The 20,643-nt window shown below is 33.9% G+C and overlaps 3 non-coding genes across 3 annotated transcripts; 1 reads left to right on the forward strand and 2 right to left on the reverse strand.

The window, feature by feature from the left end:
• Positions 1-8,296: 8,296 nt before the first annotated feature.
• On the reverse strand, positions 8,297-8,369 carry TRNAF-GAA (transfer RNA phenylalanine (anticodon GAA)). Its single transcript has one exon. It is a non-coding gene; the product is annotated as a tRNA-Phe (tRNA).
• A 1,836-nt stretch (positions 8,370-10,205) lies between these two features.
• On the forward strand, positions 10,206-10,278 carry TRNAT-UGU (transfer RNA threonine (anticodon UGU)). Its single transcript has one exon. It is a non-coding gene; the product is annotated as a tRNA-Thr (tRNA).
• Positions 10,279-11,383: 1,105 nt separating this feature from the next.
• TRNAS-GGA (transfer RNA serine (anticodon GGA)) lies at positions 11,384-11,471 on the reverse strand. Its single transcript has one exon. It is a non-coding gene; the product is annotated as a tRNA-Ser (tRNA).
• Between the last annotated feature and the right edge of the window lie 9,172 nt (positions 11,472-20,643).

The raw sequence follows: 20,643 nt of genomic DNA on the forward strand, positions 1-20,643 counted from the left end.
GTGTTGTCAATATTAGTATTGAAAAAAAAATACAATCGAATAAATACAATCGAATTAATAAGATTTTCAATCTTATTAATTCGATTATTAGTATTATGTTAGAATTACTTATAAGAAAAATTATTTAAATATATATATATCTTTTTTTATTCTAAAATGATATTCTAAACTAAAAAAACGTATAAAATTATAGAAATATAGAAATCAATAGGAAAATACAAATTTCATATAGAAATGGAACAACTTCCCTATTATGTGAAATTCACATCGAAAAAGGCAATAGCCAGTTTCCCTTATAAATTGTAATCACTTTTTTCGTAAAATATCGTCTACTTACTATGCTTCTATTCCAATACGAAAGATAGAAATCTGTTTAATAATTAAGTATCTTTGTATTCGGCTCAATCCTTCTTTTAGGAAAAGATTGTGCCGAGTTTAATTGCAATTAATCCAAAGTATCCATTGCTTCGAATTCAAATAGTATCCATTGCTTCGAATTCAAATTTGATCTCCTTCCATACTTCGCAAGCAGCAGCTAATTCAGGACTCCATTTGCTAGCCTCACGGATAATTTCATTACCTTCACGAGCAAGATCACGTCCTTCATTTCGAGCCTTCACACAGGCTTCAAGAGCTACTCGATTAGCTACAGCACCTGGTGCATTTCCCCAAGGGTGTCCTAAAGTTCCTCCGCCAAATTGAAGTACGGAATCATCTCCAAAGATTTCGGTCAGAGCAGGCATATGCCAAACGTGAATACCTCCCGAAGCAACAGGCAGAACACCTGGTAGAGAAACCCAATCCTGAGTGAAATAAATACCACGACTTCGATCTTTTTCAACAAAATCATCACGCAGTAAGTCAACAAAACCTAAAGTGATATCTCTTTCCCCTTCAAGTTTACCTACTACGGTACCGGAGTGAACATGATCTCCACCAGACAAACGTAATGCTTTAGCTAATACACGAAAGTGCATACCATGATTCTTTTGTCTGTCGATAACTGCATGCATTGCACGATGTATATGAAGAAGTAGACCATTATCTCGGCAATAATGAGCCAAGCTAGTATTTGCAGTGAATCCCCCTGTTAAATAATCATGCATTACGATAGGAACGCCTAATTCTCTGGCAAATACAGCTCTTTTCATCATTTCTTCGCATGTACCCGCAGTTGCATTCAAGTAATGCCCTTTGATTTCACCTGTTTCAGCCTGTGATTTAAAAATCGCTTCAGCACAAAATAAGAAACGGTCTCTCCAACGCATAAATGGTTGGGAATTCACATTTTCATCATCTTTGGTAAAATCAAGTCCCCCACGAAGACATTCATAAACAGCTCTACCATAATTCTTAGCGGATAACCCCAATTTAGGTTTAATAGTACATCCTAATAGGGGACGACCATACTTGTTCAATTTATCTCTCTCAACTTGGATGCCGTGAGGCGGACCTTGGAAAGTTTTAATATAAGCGGTTGGGATTCGCAAATCCTCCAGACGTAGAGCACGCAGTGCCTTGAACCCAAATACATTACCGACAATAGAAGTAAACATGTTAGTAACAGAACCTTCTTCAAAAAGGTCTAAAGGATAAGCTACGTAAGCAATATATTGATTTTCTTCCCCAGCAACAGGTTCGATGTGATAGCATCGTCCTTTGTAACGATCAAGACTGGTAAGCCCATCGGTCCACACAGTTGTCCATGTACCAGTAGAAGATTCGGCGGCTACCGCAGCACCTGCTTCTTCAGGTGGAACTCCAGGTTGAGGAGTTACTCGAAATGCTGCCAAGATATCAGTATCTTTGGTTTCATACTCAGGAGTATAATAATTCAATTTATAATCTTTAACACCAGCTTTGAACCCAACACTTGCTTTAGTCTCTGTTTGTGGTGACATAAATCCCTCCCTACAACTCTTGAATTAAGAATTCTTGAAACAATAAGGTCTACTCGATATGACTTAGGAGTTAATGAAATCTTTTACAAAAATCAACTACTATTATCAATTAATCCCAAAGGTTCGTTATGTTATTATTAAATTAAACGATGGTATTTGATTTGTCAAATACATCATTATTGTATACTCTTTTCTATGTATGGCGCAACCCAATCTTTTTTTTTTTTCAATTTGATCTTATTTTTTAATTTTGAAATCGAAAGATCTAATCTAAATAATAATAATAATTTATTCTTAATCTTGACAGTGATATATGTTGTCTATGTAAATCCTAGATGTAAAAATAGGCAGCTTTCTCCCCGGAAAATAAAAAAAGAGGTCAAAAAATAGGGAAACAGAGGGTAAGTCTAAAAAATTGTCTACTGAGGAAATACGAAAGCCAATGATAAAAAAAATGAATTCTAAATTAAGGTACAGGTTCGAATTCCATACAGAATATAGATGATATTTTCTAGAATGATAGAAAAAAAGAAAAGACTTTCGAAAGATTTTATCCAATTGAAATTTTCAAAATAACTGCAGTAAGCTTAAGAATTCAATAATTGAATTTGAATAAGTAAGTAAACAGTTAAAGAGGATTGATGGAATAGTACCAAAAAAATGGAGTACTAACTCCCATTTCTTATTTCTTTTTGAATTAACCGATCAACTTGCTTTCTTATCGAACATTTCTTTTTGATTTAAAAACTTTTTCGGAAAAAAAAATTGGCTTTTGATATGCGAATAAATCCTCCTACTTCCGGTCCTGAAGTTTCTTCGATTGAAAAAAAAAATCTGGGACATATTGACCAAATAATTGGTCCGGTACTAGATGTAGCCTTTCCCCCGGGGAAGATGCCTAATATTTACAATGCTCTGGTAGTTAAGGGTCGAGATACTGTTGGTCAACAAATTAATGTGACTTGTGAAGTACAACAATTATTAGGAAATAATCGAGTTAGGGCTGTAGCTATGAGTGCTACAGATGGTCTAATGAGAGGAATGCAAGTTATTGACACAGGAACTCCCCTAAGTGTTCCAGTAGGCGGAGCAACTCTAGGACGAATTTTCAACGTGCTTGGAGAGCCGATTGATAATTTAGGTCCTGTAGATACTCGTACAACATCTCCCATTCATAGATCTGCGCCTACCTTTATACAATTAGATACAAAATTATCTATTTTTGAAACAGGAATAAAAGTAGTAGATCTTTTAGCTCCTTATCGTCGTGGAGGAAAAATAGGACTTTTCGGTGGAGCTGGAGTGGGTAAAACAGTACTTATTATGGAATTGATCAATAACATTGCCAAAGCTCATGGAGGTGTATCTGTATTTGGCGGAGTAGGTGAGCGTACTCGCGAGGGAAATGATCTTTATATGGAAATGAAAGAATCTGGAGTAATTAATGAACAAAATATTGCAGAATCCAAAGTAGCTTTAGTATATGGTCAAATGAATGAACCACCCGGAGCTCGTATGAGAGTTGGTTTAACTGCCCTAACTATGGCGGAATATTTTCGAGATGTCAATGAGCAAGATGTACTTCTATTTATCGACAATATCTTCCGCTTCGTTCAAGCAGGATCTGAAGTATCTGCCTTATTGGGTCGAATGCCCTCTGCTGTGGGTTATCAACCCACTCTTAGTACTGAAATGGGTTCTTTACAAGAAAGAATCACTTCTACCAAAGAAGGGTCCATAACTTCTATTCAAGCAGTTTATGTACCTGCCGACGATTTAACTGACCCTGCTCCTGCTACGACATTTGCACATTTAGATGCTACTACTGTACTATCAAGAGGATTAGCCGCCAAAGGTATCTATCCAGCAGTAGATCCTTTAGATTCAACCTCAACTATGCTCCAACCTCGAATCGTTGGTGAAGAACATTATGAGACTGCGCAACGAGTTAAACAAACTTTACAACGTTACAAAGAACTTCAAGACATTATAGCTATCCTTGGCTTGGACGAATTATCCGAAGAAGATCGCTTAACCGTAGCAAGAGCACGAAAAATTGAGCGTTTCTTATCACAACCTTTTTTCGTAGCAGAAGTTTTTACCGGTTCGGCTGGAAAATATGTTGGTCTAGTAGAAACAATTAGAGGGTTTAATTTGATTCTTTCTGGAGAATTAGACGGTCTTCCTGAACAAGCCTTTTATTTGGTAGGTAATATCGATGAAGCTACTGCGAAGGCTACGAACTTAGAAACGGAGAGCAATTTGAAGAAATGACTTTAAATCTTTGTGTATTGACCCCCAATCGAATTGTTTGGGATTCAGAAGTGAAGGAAATCATTTTACCTACTAATAGCGGACAAATTGGAGTATTACCTAATCATGCGCCTATTGCCTCAGCTGTCGATATAGGTATTTTGAGAATACGTCTTAAAGACCAATGGTTAACAATGGCTCTGATGGGGGGGTTTGCTAGAATAAATAATAATGAGATAACTGTTTTAGTAAATGATGCGGAAAAGGGTAGTGACATTGATCCACAAGAAGCACAGCAAACTCTTGAAATAGCAGAAACTAATTTGAATAAGGCTGAAGGCAAGAGACAAACAATTGAGGCAAATCTAGCTCTTAGACGAGCTAGAACACGAGTAGAGGCTATCAATGTTATTTCATAACAAGTTGAAATTGATGCGTCCCAATATCCGAAAACAATAAAAAGAAAAAAGAAACAGTCAGAAGAAAAAAGTAAGTAGAAAAGCTTATTAGATACCACAGTCAAAGGTATCTAATAAGTTATAACTATACCTTACCTACTATTGGATTTGAACCAATGACTCCCGCCGTATGAAAGCAATACTCTAACCACTGAGTTAAGTAGGTAATTTAGGACTCCTCCTCAAAAAAAAAAAAAGAAGAGTACCCATCTATCAGATTAATTGATTATAAATGTAAAATTACTGATAAGCAATACCAACCCCCGTTCAAGGGATTCGATCATGTAATATTCATCTTGACAAGCAATTATCTTCATACTATGATAAAATATGTATCAAAAACACAAGGGCTGTAGCTCAGTTAGGTAGAGCACCTCGTTTACCACGAGCGCCAATGCTTTTTTTCAGAGGAGTTCATCTTGTAATTAAAAAAGTTTATCTTATAGTAAGAAATCGGTGTCTTACTCCATTTTAAGGAACAAAACAAGAGAACACTAGCCTGACAAAGGGTTTAGCCATAAAATCGAATCCATAATTGATTTGAGATATTGATAAGGTGAATACCCATTTCTCGTCAATGCTAAACATAAAGGGTATAGGGACCTAAAAAAGATTATCTTTTCTTCCTATTTTATGAACTTTAAGGTGTATGAAGTGTCATTTCTTATCTTCTATTTTAATTTTAGTAGGTGGATAAAGAGTCCATTTAACTTAAGTTGATCTAGGCCAGAAGCAGACCTACGTCAAGATAATCCTTCTTTGAAACACTTTGGTAGTGCTCTTTGATTATTGTTATACAAATAAAAAAGAAGAGCATAGGGAATCATCTCTTTATTCTTTACTGTAAAAAAAAAAAAAGATGGTGGACTAACTAATATTTTTATCAGTTAATGAAAAAGCTCAATGCAAAAAAAAATGCATGTTGGGTTTTGAAAACAATTTAAATCATTTAGATAATAATTAGTTTGATCTGTTTTACCGAGAAGGTCTACGGTTCGAGTCCGTATAGCCCTAATATTCCTACAGATACTAATAATATTAATACTATTTTGGATCGAATAGATCTCATTACTAAGACTATTACTAAAAAAAAAACAATTTGTAACTTTCTATTCGAACATATTCATATTCGATAGAATAATATTAATATTAGTATATTCAGCTAGTCTAAAAAAATGGAGACTTTAGACTAAAAATGAAAATGAATTTGGTATATTTTCTACATTCAGAGGAGTACTTTTATGTTTCTTCTTTACGAATATGATATTTTTTGGGCATTTCTAATAATATCAAGTTTGATTCCTATTTTGGCATTTCTAATTTCTGGAATTTTAGCCCCCATTAGCAAGGGACCGGAAAAACTTTCTAGTTATGAATCCGGAATAGAACCAATAGGCGATGCTTGGTTACAATTTCGAATCCGTTATTATATGTTTGCTCTCATTTTTGTTGTTTTTGATGTTGAAACGGTTTTTCTTTATCCATGGGCAATGAGTTTCGATGTATTAGGGGTATCCGTATTTTTAGAAGCTTTCTTATTCGTGCTTATCCTAATTGTTGGTTCAGTTTATGCATGGCGAAAGGGGGCATTAGAATGGTCTTAATTCTTGACTATTTAGACAATTAGAAAAAAAAATATTGAGACAATTATGAATTCCATTGAGTTTCCCTTACTTGATCAAACAACCCAAAATTCAGTTATTTCAACGACATTAAATGATTTTTCAAATTGGTCAAGATTATCCAGTTTATGGCCGCTTCTTTATGGTACGAGTTGTTGCTTCATTGAATTTGCTTCATTAATAGGATCACGATTCGATTTTGATCGTTATGGACTAGTACCACGATCGAGTCCTAGGCAGGCGGACCTAATTTTAACAGCGGGCACTGTAACTATGAAAATGGCCCCTTCTTTAGTTCGATTATATGAACAAATGCCCGAACCTAAATATGTTATTGCTATGGGAGCCTGTACAATTACGGGGGGGATGTTTAGTACCGATTCTTATAGTACTGTTCGAGGCGTAGATAAGCTAATTCCTGTAGATGTATATTTGCCGGGCTGTCCACCTAAACCGGAGGCCATTATAGATGCTATAACAAAACTTCGTAAGAAAATATCTCGAGAAATATATGAAGATCCAATGAGTTTTCAACGAGAGAATAGATGTTTTACTACCAACCATAAGTTTCATGTTGGATACAGTACTTATACTGACAATTATGGTCAAGAATTTTTCTATCAACCGCCATCTACTTCAGAGATATCGTCTGACACATTTTTTTAAAGTACAATAATAAAAAGCAATTCCTTTTTTAAAAATTTCATCGTATTTTAAAAATTTCATCGTAATAGAAAATACTAATACCAAACTCATAAAAAAAATTTAGGAGAAGCAAAAAATGCAAGGTCGTTTGTCTTCTTGGCTAGTCAAACATGGACTAATTCATAGATCCTTGGGTTTCGATTACCTAGGAATAGAGACTTTACAAATAAAGCCCGAGGATTGGCATTCCATTGCTGTCATTTTATATGTATATGGTTACAATTATCTACGTTCTCAATGTGCCTATGATGTAGCACCCGGAGGACTCTTAGCTAGTGTATATCATTTTACAAGAATAGAGTATGGTATAAATCAACCCGAAGAGGTATGCATAAAAATATTTGTATCAAGAAAAAATCCCAGAATTCCTTCGATTTTTTGGGTTTGGAAAAGTGCGGATTTTCAAGAAAAGGAATCTTATGATATGTTGGGAATCTCTTATGATAGTCATCCGCGTCTAAGACGTATTTTAATGCCCGAAAATTGGATAGGATGGCCTTTGCGTAAAGATTATATTGCTCCAAATTTTTATGAAATACAAGATGCTCACTAAATGATAAAAATAATAAACTAATCCAAACTTCTGCAACCCCAGTCAAAGAATATAAGTACATTCTGTTATAGATCAGACAAAATAATTGATTGACATTAAATCAGGCAGAGTAATGGAAGTTGCATTCAGATATTATTATGTGAGAAATCACAAAATTCAGAAATAATAGAATGAATAATTATAGGGTTTAAAATAGGATGGATAGGAGTTTCTTAAGATTCTAAAACAAAAACAATACTGAGTTCTTATCAGCCAAGCCAATAAAAGAAATAGGATGAACTGCAAAAATTCTTTATCTTTATAATAAACTAATTCTTTATCTTTATAATAAACTATATAACGTGCACATCACCATCAATTATACGGCCACGAAAAAAAAAACACAAAGAAAAGGGCTCGATTCTATTTTGGTAATCCTTCTCAGATGAATTCTTAATATTCTCACTCCACCCCAGAACTTCGACTTTTAGGTCTTTTAACCAACTAATTAAACCACTCGAATATTATGGAAATAGAAACCTTTTTTTGTATCGCAGAAAAAAAAGGAAAAAAATAGATAAAGAATTCATTATCTATATATCTATATCTATATATATATAGATACTATAGATAAGCGAATATACCTAATAAAAAATTGCATCTATTCTTTAATCATCTAGGAAAAGTATATCTACAGATACCTAAATAGATCAAAGAAATATGTTATGTATCAGAATCTAGAAGAACACAAATTTGTATGAGTATCTATCCCCCATATTCATTAAAATGAATATGGGGGATAGATACTCATACAAATGAATCTTGTGTCAGGAACCAGATTTGAACTGGTGACACGAGGATTTTCAGTCCTCTGCTCTACCAACTGAGCTATCCCGACCATTCTTGAAGCTTAATACTTTGATTTTAAAAGATTTTTAAAATCTATGTTAATGAATCTATATCAACTAAGTAAAAAAAAAGTTTGTAAGTGAGTTTCCGCAGTAATAATTATTTTTTATTGTTAATCGTTAATTACGCATATGAAAATTCCTTGCTAAAAAATAAGATATTAATTTATACATTTCTGATTAAAAAAAATTCTATGTGTTTCACATATATATTTATATCTATTCCAAAACTCGTCCCTTGTCATTATGATAGATAAGAAAATTATGATAGATAGGAAATTGATGAAAATAAAAATTCCAATTTCGTTGGGAAATAATAAATCGAATAAAACACATAAATAAGGACTTCAAGATAGAGAGGATATAGGAAAAAAATTAGAAAATGAAAAAGTATTTTTGGGGATAGAGGGACTTGAACCCTCATGATTTCTTAAGTCGACGGATTTTCCTCTTACTTTCAATTTCATTGTTGTCGGTATTGACATGTAGAATAGGACTCTATCTTTATTCTCATCTGATTTATCAGTTCTTCAAGGGTTTTAGCCGATTATGATGAAGTGAATAATTTCATCAATAAATATTCCATCTTTTCTTCAACTTCGAATTGATTTGATTCACATTTTTCATTTGTGAATATTTTTATCACAAATAGATCTTCAATAATAAAATAAAAAGTAACAAATTGAAAGAGTATTTCAGTATATATATATGTTTCTAAATGTTTATCTTTGATCCATTCCTGTAATTTTGGTGAAAGGATTCTTTTACTAATGCAATAAAAAAAGTCGTCAATTTCGTTTGTTAGAACAGCTTCCATAGAGTCTCTGCACCTATCCCTTTTTTATTATCACTTTCTGAATTTTTATTTGTTTTCAGAAAACAGGATTTGGCTCAGGATTGCCCATTGTGAATTCCAGGGTTTCTCTGAATTTGAAAATTATTACTTGGTAAGTTTCCATACCAAAACTCAATCCAATTAAGTCCGTAGCGTCTACCAATTTCGCCATATCCCCATCTTTTTTTTTATTTGAATCTGATTATAATAGAATGCTTTTTTTTTCATTTCTATTATGAGAATTATGCGGGAACTTTTGAATTCATTAAATACATATTATTTTATTAAATATTAAAAACCCCTTTCTCCAATTTTATAGATTTTATTTCATCTATATTGGATACCTTTATTTGTTTGAATCAGAACTAATTCTAATATCTATATATTAACAATTCAATATACACAGATATAGACCACATATCTACTTATCTTCTATGTACCTACTTATCTTCTTTTTTCATACAATTTAGAATACTCGAATGGTCGATTCTTTTTTTTTTTTTGTTTTTGCTTAAAAAAAAAAAGAAAATAAACAATCCATTTATTCATATACAATTTATATAACTAAAACGAATCTAGTGGCTAAAAAAAACCATTCTTTTAATTGAATATAATATAGAATTAGACATTTACTTAGAAATATGGAATTCCTTAATAAATATTTACTAAAATTTATATTTATTCAAATTTACTTTAAGTACTAATAAATAATCTTTTTGAAAGAAATCAATTTAATAATATATATCTAGAATAGTAGATCGAAATAAATTATATTAAATAAATTATATTAATATAATATTAATTATTATCTTGCACTTTATGTTATCAGATAAAATAAATAATAGAAATAATAAAAATTGGGTTTGATTTTCTATATTTTCTTTCTCTATTTTTGATGTTTGTATTAATTTGAATTTTGTTATAAATAACTAAAAATTGATAACTAAGATCCCATTCAATTCTTCTGCATATGTATATTTCGTTTACATTAGCCGGTTTAGCTCAGAGGTTAGAGCATCGCATTTGTAATGCGATGGTCATCGGTTCGAATCCGATAACCGGCTTTTCTCTATTTGTTTTTTACATAATTGATAATATCTTTTTTAGAAATAAAAAATTGGGAGAGTTCGATCTCTGCGGAAGAAATCAAGAAATTAACCTACTTTTTTGTATTCTTTTATATACAATAAATTCGGATATTGATAAAATTCATCTAATTCTTCTTTGTACTATAAAACTTTAGTAGATTTCGCTTCATTTAGAATTCTATAATATTTTTCATTTCGTTTAGTTTTCATTTCGATTTATAAGATTTTTCATTTTAAAAAAGGAGTTTTTATGTCACGTTACAGAGGACCTCGTTTCAAAAAAATACGTCGTCTAGGATATTTACCAGGACTTACTAGTAAAAGGCCAACAGTCAAAAACGAATTTCGAAATCAATTGCGCTTCAGTAAAAAATCTCAATATCGTATTCGTTTAGAAGAAAAACAAAAATTGCGTTTTCATTATGGTCTTACAGAACGACAATTGCTTAAATACGTTCGTATCTCCGGAAAAGCTAAAGGATCAACTGGTCAGGTTTTATTACAACTACTTGAAATGCGCTTGGATAACATACTTTTTCGATTGGGTATGGCTGCGACTATTCCTCAAGCCCGCCAATTTATAAACCATAGACATGTTTTAGTTAATGGTCGTATAGTGGATATACCAAGTTATCGTTGTAAACCTCAAGATATTATTACAGCAAAGGATGAACAAAAATCTAAAACTCTTATTCAAAATTATTTTGATTCAGCCCCCCATGAGAAATTGCCAAATCATTTGACTGTTCACCCTTTCCAATATAAAGGTTTAATTAATCAAATAATAGATAATAAATGGGTTGGTTTGAAAATAAATGAATTACTGGTTGTAGAATATTATTCTCGTCAAACTTAAACTTAACTAAAATAACAAGAGTTTTTTTTACAAGGATTTTCTGCTATTCATATATCATAGACATGGATATGCGAAAATTTTTATTCCTTGCCCACCCGTTATCCACTATTTTTTGTATTACCGAAAAATGAGGAATATAAAGTTGTCCATATCAACAAACAAATTTGAAATATGAAATAATGGTATGCATTGGGATGAGTAATATTGATGAATTTGGTAAAGATTCGGAAAGAGAGGGATTCGAACCCCCGGTAAACAAAAAGCCTACATAGCAGTTCCAATGCTACGCCTTGAACCACTCGGCCATCTCTCCTATATAATGATGCCCAGAAACCGGTTGAATGTTGAATAGTGAATCAATCCTATTTTTCATAAATGCATAAAACCTATTCAAACTATAAAAATACAAAGTAAAATTAAAAAAAAACCTCCTACAAGGTCTTAGGATAAACAAATTTGATTGATGAGTTCATTTTTACGTTATTTCGCACTGTATTATAATTATACAATTCCTTTATTTGTGGGATTGATTTCTCACACCATGATTAATTAAATTATAGAATGGATTTCTACCTATGCCTAGATCTCGGATAAATGAAAATTTTATAGATAAGACCTTTTCAATTGTAGCCAATATCTTATTACGAATAATTCCGACAACTTCAGGAGAAAAAAGGGCATTCACTTATTACAGAGATGGTGTGATTTGATTCCATTTTTTTTGACCGATTTCGGTCAAAAAAAAATGGAATGGAAAAACCCCACGCGTGTTGAAGGTGAAATTTGTAAATAAAAGGATTAATTCCTTCTGTCGTGTATCCTCGATTAATGAAGCCTTATATGCTTGAATTTTAGGTTTCTAGTATTAAGCGAAAGGTTATACCTATACTTATGGGGTTAGGTCAACCCCAAATTACTAGTACTGATAGGCAACATTGGGAAAGAAGCACTACGCTTGGGAATCAAGGACACGAAAACTTTGTATCTATCTATATCCATGGCTTATCGAGATTGGGACTAACAGGAATGGTTGGGACAATAAATATCCATCTCGTTCATATTTTGGATACCCATAGAACCATCGAAGATTATTGAGGTGACTAATTCCAGGAAATTAAGCAGCGTAGAGGACAAAGAAATTGTTGAAGTTCTTATTTTTTTTTATCAAGTACCTACATACTTAATGTTAAGAAATAATTTTTGACAGGAAGGTTGGCTAGAGATTTATTGTAAAAACACTAGCTCTGTTCAGTTGAGAATGAGAATACTGGAATATTTTTTGATTTGATGGATTTTTCTCATTACACACATAAGGGGGGAGCCGTATGAGATGAAAATCTCACGTACAGTTCTGGAGCGGAGATTCTTTGAACCGAATGACGACCGTAACGGATGTCAGCTCAATCTGAAGGAAATTATGCAGAAGCTTTACAGAATTATTATGAGGCTATGCGACTGGAAATTGATCCCTATGATCGAAGTTATATACTTTATAACATAGGCCTTATTCACACAAGTAACGGAGAACATACTAAAGCTTTGGAATATTATTTTCGGGCGCTCGAACGAAACCCATTTTTACCCCAAGCTTTTAATAATATGGCCGTGATCTGTCATTACGTGCGACTATCTCCACTATAGAAAGAAAAAAGAAAAGAACAAGCAAATCCACAAATTTTAATATAAGAAATATAGAAATATAAATAATTATAAATAAGAAAGGCTTTCTACATATATATATCGTTCAAAACAACGATTTTTATCAGCTGTAGCAAAGAAACTTCATAGAAGTAAAAATATGAAGAAATCGATATGTCTAGATACCCTCTTTTTCTATGGATAAAAGATCTAATTGATAAAGGAAGCATCGTAAGGATCAATTAACACGGTTTTCAATCGATATAATAAAAACTGCTTCCTTATCTCATGATAAATAAAGAAGTCAGGAATCCACTTATGTAATAAAAAGGATCCCCTGGTATTTTGAGCAGCGGTGTAGTATCAAATCCCAAAGATAGAAAGTATTTTCTCTTTACTTATAAGAACTTATAAGATAAGAAAGAAAAAACTTTTACCAAGATTCTATAGAAATGAATCTATCATATATTTTTGTATATGATATATAAAATCGAGATAGTTACCTTTCAGAAAATTAGAATTAGGGCGTTAATGCCAATGCTTGATTCCCTTTTCTGAAGGTAGGAGAAAAGATAAAACTAAAAAAAAAGATGAAATTCTTTGAAATTCTTTATTTATTAGTAAAAATGAAAGTTTGAAACTCATATTAATAATTTCTTTTTTTCTTTTAGTTAACTTCAAGATAATAGAACAAAAAAAGAATTGACTACTGAGCCGTATGAGTCAGGAAATTCTCAAGTACGGTTCTAAGGAAAGGAATTGACTCACCTATTTCGACCGAGGAGAACAGGCCATTCGGCAGGGAGACTCAGAAGTTGCGGAGTCTTGGTTTAATCAAGCCGCTGAATATTGGAAACAAGCTATAGCTCTCACCCCCGGTAATTATATTGCAGCACAGAATTGGTTGAAGATCACAGGGCGTTTTGAATAAGAACACTCTGTTTCTTTTTTTTCTTATATATTTATCTATCTATATAAAGATATAGATAGATAAATATATATTGTTATAAATTCTTGTTTCTTGTCCCTATCAAATTCAAAAATCATTTCTATAGGAACGACCAATCACATAATTTAAATATATCCCATCTAATTTTGTTCGATTTTGTCTAGTATTTCATAGAAATAAACGAGATGTGGATACAGTAGATAATTTTCTCCTTTTTTCTGTTATTTAAACTAATATTCAATCAAATTAAGAAAAGAGACCTTCAAAAAAAGAAATAAAATATAGGTATATTGCCTAATAATGAATGCTAATGCCTGCTCAATTTGAAATAGAGTACATACTTATACTTTATCTAAAAAAAAAAATAAAATCTAAGGAATAGAATTAGAATAAAATCTGAATACATTTGATTAGGCTGCACGAAAAATTATTGAACTTCCATTCAGAGTTCCCAAAAAGGTCTTAGAAGATTAAAATAGGTCCGTTGAGCGCCTCACTCTTATGTCATAATAGATTCGAACACTTGCCCCGAATTGACTTCGAGATCATAATTGTTCTAGTGAAAAACTAAAGAAATGAAATTTACTAAGATATCCAATACATGAGAGATAGGAGAGAACAAAACTCAATAGAAACATCTCTAATAAGTTCACTAATTCTGTTTTATGTTGGCAGGTCTCTTTGTATGTGTTGTCTGGAAAGAGGAGGACTCAATGATTATTCGTTCACCGGAACCAGAAGTTAAAATTTTGGTAGATAGGGATCCTATAAAAACTTCTTTTGAGGAATGGGCAAAACCTGGTCATTTCTCAAGAACAATAGCTAAGGGACCAGATACTACTACTTGGATCTGGAACCTACATGCTGACGCTCATGATTTTGATAGCCATACTAATGATTTAGAGGAGATTTCCCGAAAAGTTTTTAGTGCGCATTTTGGCCAACTCTCTATCATCTTTCTTTGGCTGAGTGGCATGTATTTTCATGGTGCTCGTTTTTCCAATTATGAGGCATGGTTAAGTGATCCTACTCACATTAGGCCTAGTGCTCAGGTGGTTTGGCCAATAGTGGGTCAAGAAATATTGAATGGTGATGTAGGGGGGGGGTTCCGAGGAATACAAATAACCTCTGGTTTTTTTCAGATTTGGAGAGCATCTGGAATAACTAATGAATTACAACTCTATTGTACTGCAATTGGTGCATTGGTCTTTGCAGCCTTAATGCTTTTTGCTGGTTGGTTTCATTATCACAAAGCTGCTCCAAAATTGGCTTGGTTCCAAGATGTAGAATCTATGTTGAATCACCATTTGACAGGGCTCCTAGGGTTGGGGTCTCTTTCTTGGGCAGGACATCAAATACATGTATCTTTACCGATTAACCAATTTCTAAATGCTGCAGTAGATCCCAAAGAGATACCACTTCCTCATGAATTTATCCTAAATCGGGATCTTTTGGCTCAACTTTATCCGAGTTTTTCCGAGGGAGCAACCCCATTTTTTACCTTGAATTGGTCAAAATACGGAGAATTTCTTACTTTTCGTGGAGGATTAGATCCAGTAACTGGAGGTTTATGGCTGACCGATATTATACACCATCATTTAGCTATTGCAATTCTTTTCTTGATAGCGGGTCACATGTATAGGACCAACTGGGGTATTGGTCACAATATAAAAGACATTTTAGAGGCACATAAAGGTCCATTTACAGGCCAGGGTCATAAAGGTATATATGAGATTCTAACAACGTCATGGCATGCTCAATTATCTATTAATCTAGCTATGTTAGGCTCTTTGACCATTGTTGTAGCTCACCATATGTATTCTATGCCTCCTTATCCATACCTAGCTACTGACTATGGTACACAACTGTCATTGTTTACACATCACATGTGGATTGGTGGATTTCTCATAGTCGGTGCTGCTGCGCATGCAGCGATTTTTATGGTAAGAGATTATGATCCGACTATTCGATACAACGATCTATTAGATCGTGTCCTTAGACATCGTGATTCAATCATATCACATCTTAACTGGGTATGTATCTTTTTAGGTTTTCACAGTTTTGGTTTGTATATTCATAATGATACCATGAGCGCATTAGGGCGCCCTCAAGATATGTTTTCAGATACTGCTATACAATTACAGCCGATCTTTGCTCAATGGATACAAAATACCCACGCTTTAGCACCTGGCACAACAGCCCCAGGTGCAGCAACAAGTACCAGTTTGACTTGGGGAGGTGAAAATTTAGTAGCAGTGGGCGGTAAAGTTGCTTTGTTACCTATTCCTTTAGGAACTGCGGATTTTTTGGTCCATCATATTCATGCATTTACAATTCATGTAACAGTATTGATACTCTTAAAGGGTGTTCTATTTGCTCGTAGTTCACGATTGATACCGGATAAAGCAAATCTAGGTTTTCGTTTCCCTTGTGATGGACCTGGAAGAGGGGGGACATGCCAAGTATCCGCTTGGGATCATGTCTTCTTAGGACTATTTTGGATGTACAATTCAATTTCCGTAGTTATATTCCATTTCAGTTGGAAAATGCAGTCAGATGTTTGGGGTAGTATAAGTGATCAAGGGATAGTAACTCATATCACAGGAGGAAATTTTGCGCAGAGTTCCATTACCATTAATGGGTGGCTTCGTGATTTCTTATGGGCGCAGGCATCCCAGGTAATTCAGTCTTATGGTTCTTCATTATCTGCATATGGTCTTTTTTTCTTGGGTGCACATTTTGTATGGGCTTTTAGTTTAATGTTTCTATTCAGCGGGCGTGGTTATTGGCAAGAACTTATTGAATCCATTGTTTGGGCTCATAATAAATTAAAAGTTGCTCCTGCTACTCAGCCCAGAGCCTTGAGCATTGTACAAGGACGTGCTGTAGGAGTAACACATTACCTTCTAGGTGGAATTGCCACAACATGGGCATTCTTCTTAGCAAGAATTATTGCAGTAGGATAATAGCTAGGAGGATTTGAAAATCATTATGGCATTAAGATTTCCAAGCTTTAGTCAAGGCTTAGCTCAAGACCCCACTACTCGTCGTATTTGGTTTGGTATTGCTACCGCACATGACTTCGAAAGTCATGATGATATTACTGAGGAACGTCTTTATCAGAATATTTTTGCTTCTCATTTCGGGCAATTAGCAATCATTTTTCTGTGGACTTCCGGGAATCTCTTTCATGTAGCTTGGCAAGGTAATTTTGAGACATGGGTACAGGATCCTTTACATGTAAGACCTATTGCTCATGCAATTTGGGATCCTCATTTTGGTCAACCAGCTGTAGAAGCTTTTACTCGAGGGGGTGCTCTAGGTCCTGTTAATATAGCCTATTCTGGTGTTTATCAGTGGTGGTATACAATCGGTTTACGTACTAATGGGGATCTTTATACTGGAGCTATTTTTCTATTAATACTTTCTATTATATCTTTAATAGCAGGTTGGTTACACCTACAACCAAAATGGAAACCGAGTGTTTCGTGGTTTAAAAATGCCGAATCCCGCCTCAATCATCATTTGTCAGGACTATTCGGAGTAAGTTCCTTGGCTTGGACAGGGCATTTAGTTCATGTTGCTATTCCGGGGTCCAGGGGGGAATCCGTTCGATGGAACAATTTATTAGATATCTTGCCGCACCCCGAGGGATTAGGTCCATTTTTTACAGGTCAGTGGAATCTTTATGCTCAAAACCCAGATTCCAATAATCATATATTTGGTACCCCTCAAGGAGCAGGAACTGCTATTCTAACACTTCTCGGAGGATTTCATCCGCAAACTCAAAGTTTATGGTTAACTGATATTGCACACCATCATTTGGCTATTGCGTTTATTTTTCTAGTTGCTGGCCATATGTATAGAACTAATTTCGGGATTGGTCACAGTATTAAAGATCTTTTAGAAGCACATACTCCTCCGGGGGGTAGATTGGGGCGTGGGCATAAGGGTCTTTATGATACAATCAATAATTCAATTCATTTTCAATTAGGTCTTGCTCTAGCCTCTTTAGGGGTTATTACTTCCTTGGTAGCACAACACATGTACTCTTTACCTGCTTATGCGTTTATAGCGCAAGACTTTACTACTCAAGCTGCCTTATATACTCATCATCAATATATAGCAGGCTTCATTATGACAGGGGCTTTTGCTCATGGAGCTATCTTTTTTATTAGAGATTATAATCCAGAGCAGAATCAAGATAATGTCTTGGCAAGAATGTTAGACCATAAAGAAGCTATCATATCCCACTTAAGTTGGGCTAGCCTCTTTCTGGGGTTCCATACTCTGGGACTTTATGTCCATAACGATGTCATGCTTGCTTTTGGTACTCCGGAGAAACAAATTTTGATTGAACCTATATTTGCCCAATGGATACAATCTGCTCATGGTAAAACTTCCTATGGGTTCGATATACTTTTATCTTCAACGAACAGTCCGGCGTTCAATGCGGGACGAAGCATATGGTTGCCTGGTTGGTTAAACGCTGTAAATGAGAATAGTAATTCTCTATTCTTAACAATAGGGCCTGGAGACTTCTTGGTTCATCATGCTATTGCTCTTGGTTTACATACAACTACTTTGATTTTAGTAAAAGGTGCTTTGGATGCGCGTGGTTCTAAGTTAATGCCTGATAAAAAAGATTTTGGTTATAGTTTTCCTTGTGATGGCCCGGGACGAGGCGGAACTTGTGATATTTCCGCTTGGGACGCATTTTATTTGGCAGTTTTCTGGATGTTAAATACCATTGGATGGGTTACTTTTTATTGGCATTGGAAACACATTACACTATGGCAGGGTAATATTTCACAGTTTAATGAATCTTCTACCTATTTGATGGGATGGTTAAGAGATTATCTATGGTTGAACTCTTCACAACTTATCAATGGATATAACCCTTTTGGTATGAATAGTTTATCAGTCTGGGCATGGATGTTCTTGTTTGGACATCTTGTTTGGGCTACTGGATTTATGTTCTTAATTTCTTGGCGCGGATATTGGCAGGAATTGATTGAAACTTTGGCATGGGCTCATGAACGTACACCTTTGGCTAATTTGATTCGATGGAGAGATAAACCAGTGGCTCTTTCCATTGTGCAAGCAAGATTGGTTGGACTAGCCCACTTTTCCGTAGGTTATATATTTACTTATGCAGCCTTCTTAATTGCCTCTACATCGGGCAAATTCGGTTAATTGAATTCTTTATTATATATATCTGGCAAGAATCTCATTTCCTTCTATAGGGAAGAGAAGCCACTTATACATCTAGGATCCGACTTCTATCATTGATGCTAATAGCAAATTAACCATTATGGCAAGGAAAAGTGTTATTCAGAGGGAAAAGAAGAGACAAAAATTGGAACAGAAATATCATTTGATTCGCCGATCCTCAAAAAAAGAAATAAGCAAAGTTCCGTCGTTAAGTGAGAAATGGGAAATTCATGGAAAATTAGAATCACTACCGCGTAATAGTGCACCTATACGTCTTCATCGACGTTGTTTTTCGACCGGAAGACCGAGAGCTAATTATCGAGACTTTGGATTATCTGGACACATACTTCGGGAAATGGTTCATGCATGTTTCTTGCCGGGTGCAACAAGATCCAGTTGGTAAGGATTTCCAATTATCTTCATTTTTTTCATTTTATTATCAGCGATCATAGGAGGGTCCCTTTACCGTTATGTATAAATGGTTTATTCTATTTATATAGATATGGTAAAGGGACGCATTCCATCTTTGTTTTTGTTCATTAGTTATCAATTCTTTTCTTTATCGCGGAGTAGAGCAACTTGGTAGCTCGCAAGGCTCATAACCTTGAGGTTACGGGTTCAAATCCCGTCTCCGCAACTTTTTGAATTTGATAAAAAAACAAGGTTTCAAGAAGAAGGGCATTATACGCAGTAAATTCTATGGCATTTTTCATACTATGACTATTAAATACATAGGGCGGATAGCGGGAATCGAACCCGCGTCTTCTCCTTGGCAAAGAGAAATTTTACCATTCGACTATATCCGCGTTTTCATTGTACTTGATATGCGATTCTATTTATACAGAGATGGGCCTGATATTCTATATAGGGATATAGGGATAATGAAAAAGAAATTTAGATAATAGATATTGTCTCCCAAATAAAATATTTTCTATTACTATTCATTTTTATCAAGAATTCCCATTTCTATTATTACATTTCTATTATTATATATGGTTTTTTTCTATATATCTATATAATTGAATTGAAATTATCATTCTATCGAATATTTTGATTTACTTTTTTCTTAAAAAAGTAAGTTCCTATTAATAAAAAATTATATTTATCTATATAGAGATACAGATAGATATTCTATATTATTAAATACTAGACGACGTATAAATAGATTTATAGTATTTCATTTGAATATTCTATTCATATCATATTAATATGAATAGAATATTCAAATGAAATTCAAATTTTTATAGTTCATTTTTTCTATTTTATTTCTTTTAGTTTCACAATGTACCACCATATAAGTATAAGATATAAGATTTTTCCAATAGAAGAAGTTTACTCCCCCTTAGAATGTAATGTGTTATAGTTTTCTTTTTTTTTTTTAGGAACTGATCTATTCCCTTTATGGCTGACAATCCGAAAGAATTCTGAGGGAGGGGTCATTTCATTTTTAATCTAGAATAAAAAGAACTTCAAGAAATGAGAGAATTAAGAATACCCACTAGAAACACTAATCCAATCCATAATGATGTACCGGAAAATAGAACATTTTTGTTATTTGACCAACCTTCAGGAGAAGCAAATACAACAGGTACACTAATCAATAAAATAAATGAAATAGCAATTAATGCAAAAACAGCTAATTGGAAAGCAATAGTCATGTTTCTAATCCTCCAATTTACCAACA

The sequence above is a fragment of the Vigna unguiculata genome, unplaced genomic scaffold (genome assembly GCF_037176805.1).
Source record: "Vigna unguiculata cultivar grain cowpea cultivar isolate G323 ecotype 2 unplaced genomic scaffold, ASM3717680v1 ptg000318l, whole genome shotgun sequence".
Classification (NCBI taxonomy): Eukaryota; Viridiplantae; Streptophyta; class Magnoliopsida; order Fabales; family Fabaceae; genus Vigna; species Vigna unguiculata.